General features: G+C 38.1%; 1 protein-coding gene across 1 annotated transcript in view; it reads right to left on the minus strand.

Moving 5' to 3' along the window:
- Positions 1-5,174, minus strand: part of LOC145683896 (prostaglandin reductase 1-like) — a 124,521-nt gene extending 119,347 nt beyond the window's left edge. Inside the window, exon 1 of the mRNA XM_081755551.1 lies at positions 5,031-5,174. The gene's annotated coding sequence lies outside the window, so the exon portion shown is untranslated. The remainder of the gene's footprint in view (positions 1-5,030) is intronic.
- Positions 5,175-14,112: the final 8,938 nt, after the last annotated feature.

Here is a 14,112-nt window from a genome sequence, read left to right on the forward strand (position 1 = left end):
ATTGAGGTTTAAAGCCCTGACACAGCAGGTGTGGGCGTTTAAAGATTAAGAATGCAGACGACCAGTAGAACGTAACACAAAGAAACTAAACTACATATTCCGTGAACGGAGATCGGGAAAATCCCGATTTCTTTCTCCGGAATTGAACATTTGGGCGGATCGAGATTAGCGAAGTTCCCGAAATTTGATCTAGCGGTTGAATATAGATGGCAAGCAATACCTAAGAGTGTAAAAATGTAATATATATGCGCATTTAGATTAATGTTTTAAACAAAATAAACATTTTAAACATGTTTTTTTGTTTAAAACAAAGTACTTTGTTTTAAACGTTTAAAACGTTTTAAACAAAAAAAACATGTTTTAAACATAAAAAACGTTCTTTTTGATTTTAAAAAAACATTTTTTTTCAACCCTGATCAAAACGAATCCAACGACCCCTTTGTTTAAATCGTTTAAGTAAGTTTCAGCTGTAGAAGATAACAAATTAATATATACACATACATCTGCGAAACCCAGTTTCCGCGTTGCCGTAGTTGGATAATTCAAACAAGATCCGTATTTTCCTTGCTGAGAACTTATGTAAATAGCAAGCCGCTATATTTGTGGTACCTCACAGCCATTTTGATTATTTAATTCTTCATTATATATTGATATGATGTGAAAAAAAGAAAATAACAAAAAAATTGAAGTAAACAAAAAATCCAAATACAGGAAAAGAAACAAGAATACACAACGCCTTGCCACTCACTCACTGTAGCTAGATTGAAGAAACCTATCAGCAAGCCGGCTCCGTCTTTACCGGCTGCGTGTGCATCCATGCATAAGAAAAGATTGCCGCCGACAAAACCGGAGCCGACACCGACATAGTCGGCGGCTAGTCCGGCTGCATTTGCCGGTGCCGGGAATTCCACCGGCTTTTTTGCCGGGTCGGAAAGCGTGTGCAAGCTACCATTTGATTACGTTGCCGCCGATTCCATCGCCGGCATTGTCGGAACCGGATCCGGCATTGCCGGGGACGTGTGCAAACGCTGTAGCCCCCTCCCCCAGAATTAAAAAAATACGTTCCACGTTAACTTTATTAGAAAATTCGATTTAAGAATGTGATATTTACTATATATTATTTCTGAGGCTTCGTAACCATCTTCAAAGCTTGATTTATAATCAGTCGAGAATGCGAAAGTAAATTTAGCTCTCCTCTCTGTCAGAGATTTAGGGAATATATTTCATAAAAGTTTTCATAAGAATATGCGATATAGAATACTAGCAGCGTTCACCCCGCTTCGCTGCGGTCACCCCGGAACGCAATAAACTTTGTTACTTAGATAATTTTTACTTTTTCGATTTCAAGTGATATGATAAAAACCATAGAAGATTGCATTAAATGTTAACATTATATCGCCTGTCATTTATGTTAACCCGCCCCGCTTCGCTGCGGTCACCCCGGAAGTTTTCGCTTTCAATGATATGATAAAAACCATAGTAGATTGCAGTAAATGTTAACATTATATCGCCTGTCATTTATGTTAACCCGCCGAGTGACACGGTCATGCGGGTTGCATATAAATACGTTTATTTTTACCTATGATGAACTAACAAAGGATTTGTACGTTATGGACACTTGAATGGTCAATTATCTCAAGACACTGGTAATTAAAAATTAAAGTGATATGATAAAAACCATCTAGGGTCCAAATCCTAATAACCCCCCAAAAATAAAAGAAATTGGTTCAGCCGTATTAGCGTGATGAGGTAACAAAGGATTTGTGCGTTCTCTTTTATATATATAGATGATGTAGTGATTACGTTCTATGAGGCTTTCCTACAGTCCCTAGTACTTATGTCAAAAATTTGTCAATAATAGGGAGTGAATTTACATCCTCCCTCGATTTAAAGAAAAAAGAACTACGCTCCTCGCAAATATCGTTGAAGTTCTCCGATTTTTATGGAATATAATCATATTGGTAAACTACAATACGATGAAGATCTTCAATTTAAAAAAAAAATTAAAAAACTTCCGACGAGGATAGTTTAGGATTTAGGATTTAGATTTCTGGGCTTTCGGCATCTAAGGCCATTTAGCCCGTCACGAATTGAGGAATGACGTCCCTTGGCGAGCACACAATCCGGGGGAAGGGAAGGAAGAAAGGATTGGGGAAGGAAGAAAGCGGCCTGGGACTTATAAGTTAGGTACCACCCCAGCATTTGCCTGGTGTAAATGAGGAAAACCGAGGAAAACCTCATTCAGGGTAGCTGGCCTGAAAAAGCGTGTTACACTTTTTCGACCGAGTGACCCCACCGGGAATCGAACCCGGGACCGCTCGGACGAGCATAGTTCTTTTTCTTCACTTACTTGCACCATGCACGTCACTACTAATGGTAGTAGTAGTCAGTAGTAGTAGTGATTAGGTTCAATGTAGAGGCCAAAAAAAGTTTTTTTTTTCTTTAATTTGATATTTATGTCGCCTTAACCTTCGCCACGTTAAATCCCAACCAACAACAGTGATTCTTACCTTTCCAATATAAATAAATATGTAAATGTGACTTGCTTCATGAAAATCATTATTTTTTCGGGAGTTAGCCTGAAACATGATTTTAAACATGCGGTGGCAATAGAGGGTCACACAGTGGCTCGGCTGAGATCCGAACGAGACAATTATGTTTGCATTTGATATGTTATAACTAGACGAATTTCATAGTTATAGGTACGTGCCACCGGGGGGAATATCGTAAGTTACAACATATTTTGTAATGTAAAAACTACAAAAAATTACCTGGCAAAATTGTTTGAACCGAGTCATTTGTTCGGAAACGGTTAGGTAAATGGAAAACTCGGCCAACACGTATCACATCATTTTCAAGGACAAACTTTTTGGGGTAAAATACTTTGCTCCAGGGTCCCCTGCAGCATTCCAGACGGGATCCAACTCAAAATTTTCAAATAGTAAGGAGTGTTAAGTGGCACATCTTTTGAAAGCAGTTGTAAAATGAAGGAAAATGGAGCAAGTCTCCACTCTTTACGACAACCCTGTGCAAAATTACGGCGGGTCAAAATGTAAACAAAAGCTTAATTAAAAGTCTATGGCCACCTTGAATCCAATATGGCCGCTTAAAACCTATGTCATTCATAACAGTACAAATCTAAGTCTCTATTTTTTTCTAATATGTATTTAGAAACAATAGGAAGACTAAAGGACAATTGAATGTCGATTCACTTCAACTATTATTTCATTCGGTAACAACACATATATGTTTTGTTCCTAATGCACGTTCGTCACGGTTCTCCCAATATCATTTACATGAATATGACGAATATGCGATGAACACACAACTCTGACTTCCTATTTATACTACTAAATAAAAGTTTAATACCTTCGGGTATTTTTCTAATTTTGTCATACGTAGTTCATACATCAAGGACTTGCTGCACCAGTCAGGTTGGGGTCTCTATCGTAACGTATAAGATTACATTTGTATGCCATTCGTTGGTTTGATTGCAATATTTCAAGAAAAACCAAATATACAAAACATATTCATTTACAAGATTGGCGTGCAATATCAAACCACGTGTAAGTCATTTCAGTACATCGAGCCGCGTCAAACTTTGTTGGTTTGGTCACAATATTCCAAGAAATAGCATATTTATATATACAAACTCATTTTTCACGCTGGCAGCCAATTTAGATTACAGATGATACTCTTTCATATTTTGTGGATATCTACTATTAACCTAAACGTAAATACCACATTTCACTTCTCCAACACATGCTGGTTTGAGTTCGACATGCGTTCGATACGTAGTGCGGCATTTTGAACTCAGGATGTTGCGTTTTTGAACATTTCGCATATTTTTGCCAACTACAAATCAACATTATTGCCAAATTTGGTTTTCCTAGCTTCAGCAGTTTGGTATGCCTATTCTTTCGATATAGATTTTTAGCGGCCATCTTGGATTCAAGGTGGTCATAGATTTTCAATTAAGCTTTTGTTTACATTTTGATCCCCCGCAATTTTGCACAGTGTTCTTGTAAAGTCGAGACGTGCTCCATCTTCTTTCATTTAACAAGAGCTTTCAAACGATGTGCTACTTAACCCTTCTTGCCATTTGAACTTTTTAGTTGGACCGCACCTGGGACCCTGTGGGGGCCCTGGGACAAGACGTTTTAACTTAAATTGTTGTACTTTGAAAATAATACCACACTCCCTTTCTTGTTTTCACATTTGTCTCACTGTTTCCGATTTATAGGGGTGGCCATGGCCTTTCAATTGTTTTTGTTTACATTTTCACCCGACGCCATTTTGTACAGGGTTGTCGTAGAGAGTGGAGACTTGCTCCATTTTCCTTCATTTTACAACTGCTTTCAAACGATGTGCCACTTAAACCTCCTTGCCTTTTAAAAATTTTGAGTTGGACACCGTCTGGGACTCTGCGGAGGACCCTGGGGCAAAGTATTTTACCCCAAAAAGTTTGTCCTTGAAAATGATGTGATACGTGTTGGCCGAGTTTTCCATTTATCCAACCGTTTCCGAACAATGACTCGGTTCAAACAATTTTGCCAGGTAATTTTTTGTAGTTTTTACATTACTGAATATGTTGTAACTTACGATATTCCCCCGGTGGCACGTACCTATAACTTTGGAATTCGTCTAGTTATAACATATCAAATGCAAACATAATTGTCTCGTTTGGATCTCAGCCGAGCCACTGCGTGACCCTTCCTTGTGAGTAATGTCAACGATAAGGGGACAACAGCCTCCCCATGGTAAGTTAAGTTCGAAAAAGAAAAATGCTTTCGTTCGCTTCTATAATGCATTATCACTAATAAGAATTATAATGTAAAATTCTTAGATATGAATAGTATAATGCTGCAAATTTTCTACTAAATATGCCTACTCGTAATTATTTACTCTATTTACTATGTAAAACTAAAATAAAATTATTGAAACGAGCTCTAGTAAACTACAGTCTACGTTGCAAAATACATAAATAAAAAAGAATCCATTATGTTAACAATATACATAATATAACATACCAAATAAAATTGACTTCCTTCTTTCACGTGTGTCCACTGTCAAGCACTAATGTGTACCAACGTTGTTATATAACAGCTTATCTTGCACTTATCACTTGAACAAAATGAAGCATGCAGACGTTACATAAGGTTTTAAAAGATATTTATTTTTATCTTTCTGAATGTCGCGCTTCTGTAAACATGTTGATGTGCTGAATAAATACAAAGTCACTTTGGTCTGAATGACTTTGCGACTTCACCGTGATAAAGCAATATGGACATGGTCCGTTGATTTTCTATAGGAATAATTTATACGTAGCATATGGATGAAACTCCTGTTAAACCGGTATTTACAATAGTGTTACTGTAATTATAATTAATACTATAAGAACTCTGAGACACATTGTCACTAGTACCGTATAACCAAGGGCGCCCATCACGGGGGGCAAGGTGGGGCGCTCGCCCCCCTCTAGAGGAAATTGTTCATCGGAAGATCGAAAACTCAAAAGATTTTTTAAAAATAGGCTATTTACCGCAAAATTTGAGACTATATCTGAAACGTCGCTTACACTTTCCCCTTCCTGGAAACCGCAACATGGGCGCCCTTGAGTATAACTGAATTGCTCTTCTCAAATACATTCAACAGTTTCAGAAAGTATCCACGGACATAGAAAAATCCTCTTGAGGTAGGTAATGATCAGGCGCGTCATGAGTTTTATACCGGGTGTACAAAAAGTCAGGCACCATGAGATAACTCCGTTGTCATTGGAATAAGTGGTTTTCAATCTAAATTGATAGAATTTTCCCATTCGCATAAGCTGTTTGGAGTCCACAGTAGTAAGGTGCATTATGTTAAATGAAAAAAAAATCAGCTTAGGAGTCTATTCGAACAGATACACAAAAATGCCACGAGGAACTTGTACATTGTTATGTGAGGGAATCTAGAATACCTCAAATCCATTTCACAACAATGTTTTATTCTTGATATGGTGAGGGCCCAAACCTGATAAAGTGGTAACATTGCTTTTTCACTTACCATAGGGCTCCTTTCCACTATGGATTGAAAAGAATCTATCAATTTGATTAAAACCATCTATTTCCAATAACTTTCTTTCTTTCTTTCTATTTTTTCATACCTCTATTCAATACAGAATTAGCCTATGGCCAAGAACTTCTGATACATCCAATATATAGAACCTAGTATATATAGGCTGGACAATTTATCTTGATACGTTTCCTAACTTTTAAACTAATTGACAGAAAAGACAAATTTTGTACCATACAAACATCAGGAGCAGGACAATACTTGACTGATAGCACCAGGTTAACAGTGTTGCCAAACCAATATAAAGTTATATTTTTTTCTAACAGCGCTACGTCTGGTTATTACAATCTCAAATCTTCCTGTAAAACAAAAACTCGCAATGTTACATTTCTTATTGTGTGTTGTAAATTAAGGACGCTACAGTACCACAAACATCCTAATTTTGGTGGCCTCTTCACCAGTAATAACACAACTGAGATGGATGAAACCGCAAATCAAAAGTATTTTAGTATCTAATTCTATGGTCATTACACGGCGGATTCGAATAAATAGGAACAAAAGGATTGAAATTTTGATTTTTATTAAAGATTTTATTTCGAAAATCTGCATAGAATTCTATAGATTGTTTTCAACGTTTACAGCAATTAGATATCTTAAACCGTTCTTCATTCATGGTAAAAGAGGTCAAAGTTTGCAACACTGCTTAAAATTATATAATAATTATTCTGAGGACTAGTTGTAACTACATCAACAAAAAAAAAAAAAAAAAAAAGGAGGTGATCTAAGTTATACAGGTAGAAGCATAGTAAATTAAAAATTGCTTGAAAAAGTTCCCACCAGTAGGCCCTACGCCATTTCAAGCAATATATTAAATTTTACATTTTTTTTCATACCTTCTTAGTGGTTCAAGATACTAAATCGCTGAAAATGGTCTTATGATTTTTACGTCTATTAGAAATAATCTACGTAATTAGATGTGATACTTTTCTAAACACGTTTTTGAAACAAAATGTTTTACTTCTAAGTTTGTAAGTTTGTTTTTACTTCTTCGAAATACATTGTTAAGATAGGGTTGTTTTGGACGCTAAGATATTTTGGACGTGTGGACGTACTTTGGACGCTACAGTGTTCCAAATTTCCAAACTTTGATGGTCTCTATCAGTGTCGGCGATTGGACGTTAAAAGTGGTGGGGGGGGGGGCAAGACATCATTTGAATATTTATATATCAATGTTAGTTTTCCTGGTTGTTTCTAACACTTTGTTTTGCGAAAGGTTGTATAACTACGAGGGCAAATCAAAAATTATCTACACTTTTGTCATAACTTTTCTTACAGTGCACGGTTTGTCTTCTGTTGTCGCATATTTTATTGTTATACTGTTGTGGTAATGCTGTGAAAATGTGATCTTAATTCCTCCATTTTTCTCCCTTCTGTTGCAGATATATCATAGCTGCTCCATTAGAAGTTTGCACCAAAGAAGAACAACGAGCAGTTATCCGATTCCTCTGGTCGGAGGGTGTCAAAGGGTCAAAAGTTTAAAAGCGGTCGAACAAGTGTAACGCATGAAGAGGGAGCAGGACGGCCATCAGCATCTACTACAGATGACAACATTCAGCAAGTTCGGGAGATGGTTCTGGCGAATAGGCAAATCATTAGCAATGAGGTAGCAGCTACTTTGAACATCAGTCATGGCTCTACCCATCAAATCATCCACGACAGCGAGTGGTCGCCGATTTGCCTCAGTTTAGACGTGCAAAATGCGGTGCAAAAGTGGCTTCACGACCAACCGAAAAACTTTTATTTGGAAGACCGTGTTCACTGCCATTAGGTGCAGTTTTCAGTATTTTTGAACACATCAAAATGCAATACTTAGAATCACTCCAGTTATACAAAATAATTCTAAAACCTAGAATCATGTTGAATTCACTAAATTTAATTGTATATTCACTCGTACACTCCTAAATACACCACTTCACTCGTATATTACACTTGCAAACAATGTAAAATGTAGAAGTTGTTTGTTATTACTCTCTTTTTAATCAATATTCCTTACTATTAGAAAGAAGAAAAGAGATTTTAGGAACCGTCAATTTTTGTGCAGTTAAGGAATAACTTCTGAAAGACTCATTTTTTTTTTTTTCGAAATGTTCTGTCAATTAGTTTCAAAGCGACTAACTGACATATCGAGCCCTTGTAAGAAGAAGTTAAAGTATGCTGGAATTGTGCTCCAATAGGTTAATTTTCGGGCCATTTTTCGTGGCAATTAAAACGCAATTCCAGTAGCTTTTTTAACTCCACGGGAAAACAATAAATACGTACTCACGCAACGGCAAATATTACATGGCGCAATTTTTTTCTATGAACCAGTAATACATACAAAAATTTTGCATTTCTAAATGAAACTATATACATTAATGGGTTACTTCAAAAAAGTGGGCAACTGCTCTCTTTACCCCACTAATGGCCGTCCATGGTCTCTATAGCAGTAACAACGAAAAGGAGAGAAATGGGGTAATGCACGCCCAAAGTACTTTAGCATCTAATACTATGATCACGATATGACTGATTTAGAATAAATAAAAAGAAAGATAAGGTATAGAAAATCTGCCTTTTTTAACAAACCTTTACTTCGAAAAACTGCTTAGATAAGTGTCTCATACAATTGCGTTTACGGCTTTCAATATATGCGTAAATCATAATGCCGTTTACAGCAGGGCTTGCTAACTTAACATAACTGTAACATGACGAAATAGACGGAAGTAACGTAATATATTTGTTAACACAATGCGTTATGTACCAATTGTAACTTCATATATTTGTTACGAAACAATAATGTTACTATACTTACCAGATAACTATAATGGTAACGTCTTAAAGGAGCAAACTATTTATGTTATCACTAAATAACCTTATGAAGAGATTGATAGGTATATAGTGTATGGTAATAACTTTATTACTTTATAGGTTATTCCCAAGGCTTGCTGATTTAACTTAACGTTAAAATAACGAAAAAGATGGAAGTACAGCCAAGTATAGCAATATATTTGTTAAATTTTTCGTTATATACCAATTGCAACTTTATATATTTGCTACGATACAATTATGTTACTATACTTACCAGACAACTATAGAGTAACGAATTACAGGATCAACCTACTTTCTGACCACATCCTTTGGAGAGCTACGATTGCAGCACCATGAAATTAGTAGCGGTAAAATTGGGCAGCGTTTCTTGCATGCCGCTTTGGAAACGAAGGAATGAATGACGGGCATTCATGAATCTTTTTTTTTTTTTTATTTTTTTGCTAGTCGCAGTCGACTAGCTCCCGCCCAAAGGGTACCGCACTTTATATTGGGAAGTGGAGTAATGGGATCGTGAGGATTAAGAGAGTGTGGATGAGTATTATTATTTTTATTAAACTTTATTCATCATTAGTTTATACACAATCATAAATACAGGGGGAGACATTAATTCATTAGATTAAGTAAGCATATATTGTGGAAAAGGATGGACATTATGGCCTTTAACCATAATCATAAATTAAGGTGAGTGGGATGAATTGAAATGAGGTGACCCAGACGTCACAACATTGGGTATAGTTAGCAAAACAGATGCGTGTTATCTTCTGATCTGGGGGCTACTCCGTATCTGATGGAGACAGGGGAAGCCCAATTAGACATTAGGACTACTGTGCATAAGATGGAACGATGTAAGGTGATGCCATGGCTGTGATGTAGTCTGTGATGAATAGATGGTGTGGACTGTCAGGGGGTAGGGAGAAGTGGTAGAGGGTAAAGAGGAGTGAAAGCGGGGTATGGCGGAGAAGGATATTGGAAGGATGTAAAGCAAAATGATGCATTGTGGCTAGAAGCATGGGGTGATGAGTTTGAAACCGAGAAGAAATGTAGCGGAGTCGCAAGGTTTCGAGATGGTAAAGAATGTGGGGAAATGGAGTGCGGTCATAGATTTCGTTGGTTGGGCTGGGAAAGCAGATTCGGAAAGCTAGGCGGAGGGCATGCCGTTCAAGAATTTGAAGTCTAGTATAAAACGAGGGAGCAGCGGCAATCCAGGCGGTAAAACCGAAGGTAAGAACGAGACGAAGGAAAACTTTGTAAGTGGCTAAAAGTGTTCGGGTGTTTAGCCCCCAAGTTGTACCAGTGAAGATTGACGCGGCGGCGGGACACAACTGACCAGGGCCCGCACTAAGTGCTCCGAGTGGGTCCTGGGCCTCATGTCGATACTCACGGTCCGTTTCTTGATGTGCAGGATGAACCGAGATCAATGAATAATACAGCTACATAAACAAATACAGCCAAAATCATAATTTAATCATAATTAAAAAAAAATCAGAGAACCAACTTTGTCAGCATGACACTTATGTGCATTACAGAAAAGTGATGTGTTTAGTGAAGTGATGTGTGTGCAGTGTTTAGTGAAGTAATGTGTACATAGTGATTATTAACCACACAGAGGAAACCATGACACAGGAGAGGAACACACACACAGGTGAAAATCACTTAGGTGAGAAACCAAGATTAGGAAGAGAACAGCATTAAGCAGACACCGAAATTATCTGACTGGAGATCAGAGCATAACAGGAAAATTTTTTCGTGCTATTTTAATGAACTCTAAAATCAATAAGACGAAAATAGAAATTGTAGATTTTGGAAATATTAAAGAATTATCAACATAATATACATGACGATTTAGGTAGGAGCTAGATAGCAATTGAATTCTGTTAAATATATGATAATAAAATTTGGTAGGAATTAGATAGTAATTAAATTCTTGTTAGTTAGCAATATTGTTGAGATAGCTCAAGTCCTTTTTGTTTTTCTTTTCGTTTTCTTTTTGTTTTCAAATGTTTTGTTTTGTTTGTTGTTCATTGTTGTTTGATGTTGAGTGTTGTGGTTCCGTCTTTCCCACCCTTTTCCTTGTTCCCTTGTTCCCTTTTTCCCTTCAATTATTGCAAATAAAGGATGATGAAAAAAGGCTAAAGAAAAATAAAATGCGATGATGATAGCCCGTTTCGGTTAAAGTCTTCAGATGCCGAAACTGAAGAGGCGGATCTGAGCATTAAAAAAAAAAAAAAAAAAAAAGTGAAGATTGAGACGATTGTAGGCTTTGGCACATATGGATTTCAGATGGGCTGTCCATTTAAGATGTCTGTCGAAGACTATCCCTAAATATGTAACAGTGTTTTGTGGCTGGAGAGGAACGTGGTCGACATGGACAGAGAAGTTGGCCGGATTGCGATAGACGCGTGAGCGCTTGTTCGGAGGAAGAAATATGATTGTTTATGTTTTGGCAGCGTTTAATTTCAATCTCCAGCGTCTACACCAAAAGAAAAAGGTGTCAATAGCAATCTGCAGTGTTCGATTGATCTCTTGGACAGTGCGGTTGCGAGAAAGGCTGTGTCATCAGCAAATTGATATAAACTGATATTGCCAGGTAATGGAGGAAAATCGGCTACATATAAGAGATATAATAACGGAGATAATGATGAACCTTGAGGAATGCCAGTATGCAGGAAAATAGGTTGTGAGAGGTGGTTGTTGATAGATATATAACTAAGGCGGCAAGAGAGAAAATGGAAGATGAAACGGATGTAACACAGAGGAAGACGGAAAGAGAGGAGTTTATATATAAGACCAAGATGCCACATCTTATCAAAAGCTTTTTCCAGATCGAATAAGACAAGACAGGAAGGTTTGGATGTATTGAACTGCAGTGTAATATGAGTTGTGAGGCTCATAAGCTGATCACTAATACTATAGGCAGGCCGAAAGCCTGCTTGCCTAAGAGGAAGTAAATTATGAGCGTTTAGATAGGCCGAAAGCCTGCTTGCCTAAGAGGAAGTAAATTATGAGCGTTTAGATGACGGTGCAGACGCGTAACAAGAATATGTTCTAGAATTTTGCTGAACACTAGCGTGAGCTGAATGGGCCGATACGAAGAGACAGCATGTGAAGGCTTGTTTGGTTTAAGAAACACGAGAGTGATCGAGGATTTCCAAGAAGTCGGAATGAAGCCTGTGCGTAAAATAAATGTATAGATAGCGGCAAGTAAATGCAGAAAAATATATGAAGCCTCTTCCACATGTCGATAAGAAATGCTATCAGAGCCTGGAGGCGACTGACGTTTCCTGGCGACTGTGATGTGGATATCTTCATCCGTAATAGGAGCAGTAAGATGACTGTTTGCAGGGAGATGGTGGTTGGAATTGAGTTGAAGATCTGGTGTTGAAAGATTGAGATTATAGGCTGGATGGCGGCGTAGAGACGGATCAGGTGAAAGAGCAGTAAAGATTCCTTGAAGGTAATCGGCAAAGACGTTTGCTTTCGCAGTATCGTCAGCAAACGGTTGGTCTACATCTAAGAGTGGGTAAGGTGTGCGAGATGAGCGGTCAGTGAATTGGTGAAAACGCCTCCAGTATTTTGTGGGATGAGTGGTGGAGGAAAGATCATTGCAGGTAGTGATCCAGCGACGGCGTTTATAAGCAACTATGTAGTTGTGGACAGTACGTTGATACTGACGGTGGGTGTCCGGGAACGCCTGATAAGCGTTAGATAATGAGGATGAGCTGGTTTCTAAGTATGAAGGGTGCGAACTGGAATGTGTTCGGCAGAGGCAATGTTGATGGTAGCAGTAATAGTATCGAGCGCTACATAAGGATCGTGTGCCTCGACAGTTTCTAGCTGATGTTCGAGTATGGAGCGGTAACCATTCCAGTTGGCTTTATCAAACATTGGGTAAGAGCGAGGAGGTTCAGAAGTAGTACTAGAAGCAGGACGTTGCGTTGTGATAGTAAGAAGTATCGGTACATGATCACTGCCAAGAGGATCTAGTACATCAAGTCTACAACGAGTTTGGAGATTAATAGAAGTAATAACAACATCCGGCGTCGTGTTACTACTAGGTCGAGTAGGTTTAGGTAACGGATGAATGTGGCCTGAAGTACGTGTTAGAAGGTAATTGTGAAAATCTTGCTGTTGACGGGGGGTGCGACTGTGAAAATTGAGGTCAGCTAGAATGATGGAAGTGCGATAATTGTTTGAGATATATTGAATAAACTGATACGGAAGAGGATGTCCAGGACGAATATAGATTGTCGCAACCGTGATGTTAAGTTATTTGAAATACAAGGTAGTAACTAGATGTTCAGGTAATGCCTGAAGGGGAAGAGTAGCACGGCAGAAAGGAAGAGATGACGAAAATCCGATAGCTACTCCACCACAAGCCCTTCTTGCTGGAGTCTGGTTATCGTGTCGCCGCATGGTATAATTTGATAGGTGTAGTTGCTTGCGGGCCGTAAGATGAGTTTCGTTTAAGAGGAAACATGAAATATATTTTTCAAAAAGGAGTTGTTCAAATAAGATATTATGTTGCGGTAATGAACTAATGCTCATAAAAAGAAAATTAATATCCATAATAATTAAAAACAGTATGATGTGTGAGAGAGTTTGCAATGGATCAGAATGGAAGTAAACAGTTTGGCCAGAATAAGTAGCTGTGAAATTGATGTTGAGGATGGTTTTGGCAGCTTGTTGAACTTGACAGAGGATATGGTTGCGCAATAAAGGATGAATATTTTGAAGTGTAACAGTTATAAACGATAAGAACTGTGTAATTGTGATTGGCTGACAGACATCGTGAGGAGCAGAAGCTGTTTGAGTAACATGTAGTTTCAGTGGTACGGTTAATTCAGGCTTGAATGGATCCCCAGTTGGTTTTGCCTTGCATTGGTAGCTGTAATTAGCATGTCCAGTTTCGTTACAAGTGGAACATTTAGGAGTTTCTTTGATATTAGTACAATTGCGGGTGCTATAAGGGACAGTGCAGAAACCACATTTAAGTTGATTAGGACATGAAGCGGTCAGATGGTCATTATATACCTGGTACTTTTCACAGCGCACAGGAAGGGGTACCAGAGACCGATGACCGGAGATGGCTCGACACGATGACGTTTGCGATAGGTGAAGGCCCCATTTGAAAGAACAGAATCGATGGTGTCGTGTGAGTTGTTTAGTACACGAACCATGTATGTGTTTCCCTGA

The sequence above is a fragment of the Thermobia domestica genome, chromosome 4, assembly GCF_964235325.1.
Source record: "Thermobia domestica chromosome 4, izTheDome1.hap1.1, whole genome shotgun sequence".
In the NCBI taxonomy this organism is placed as follows: Eukaryota; Metazoa; Arthropoda; class Insecta; order Zygentoma; family Lepismatidae; genus Thermobia; species Thermobia domestica.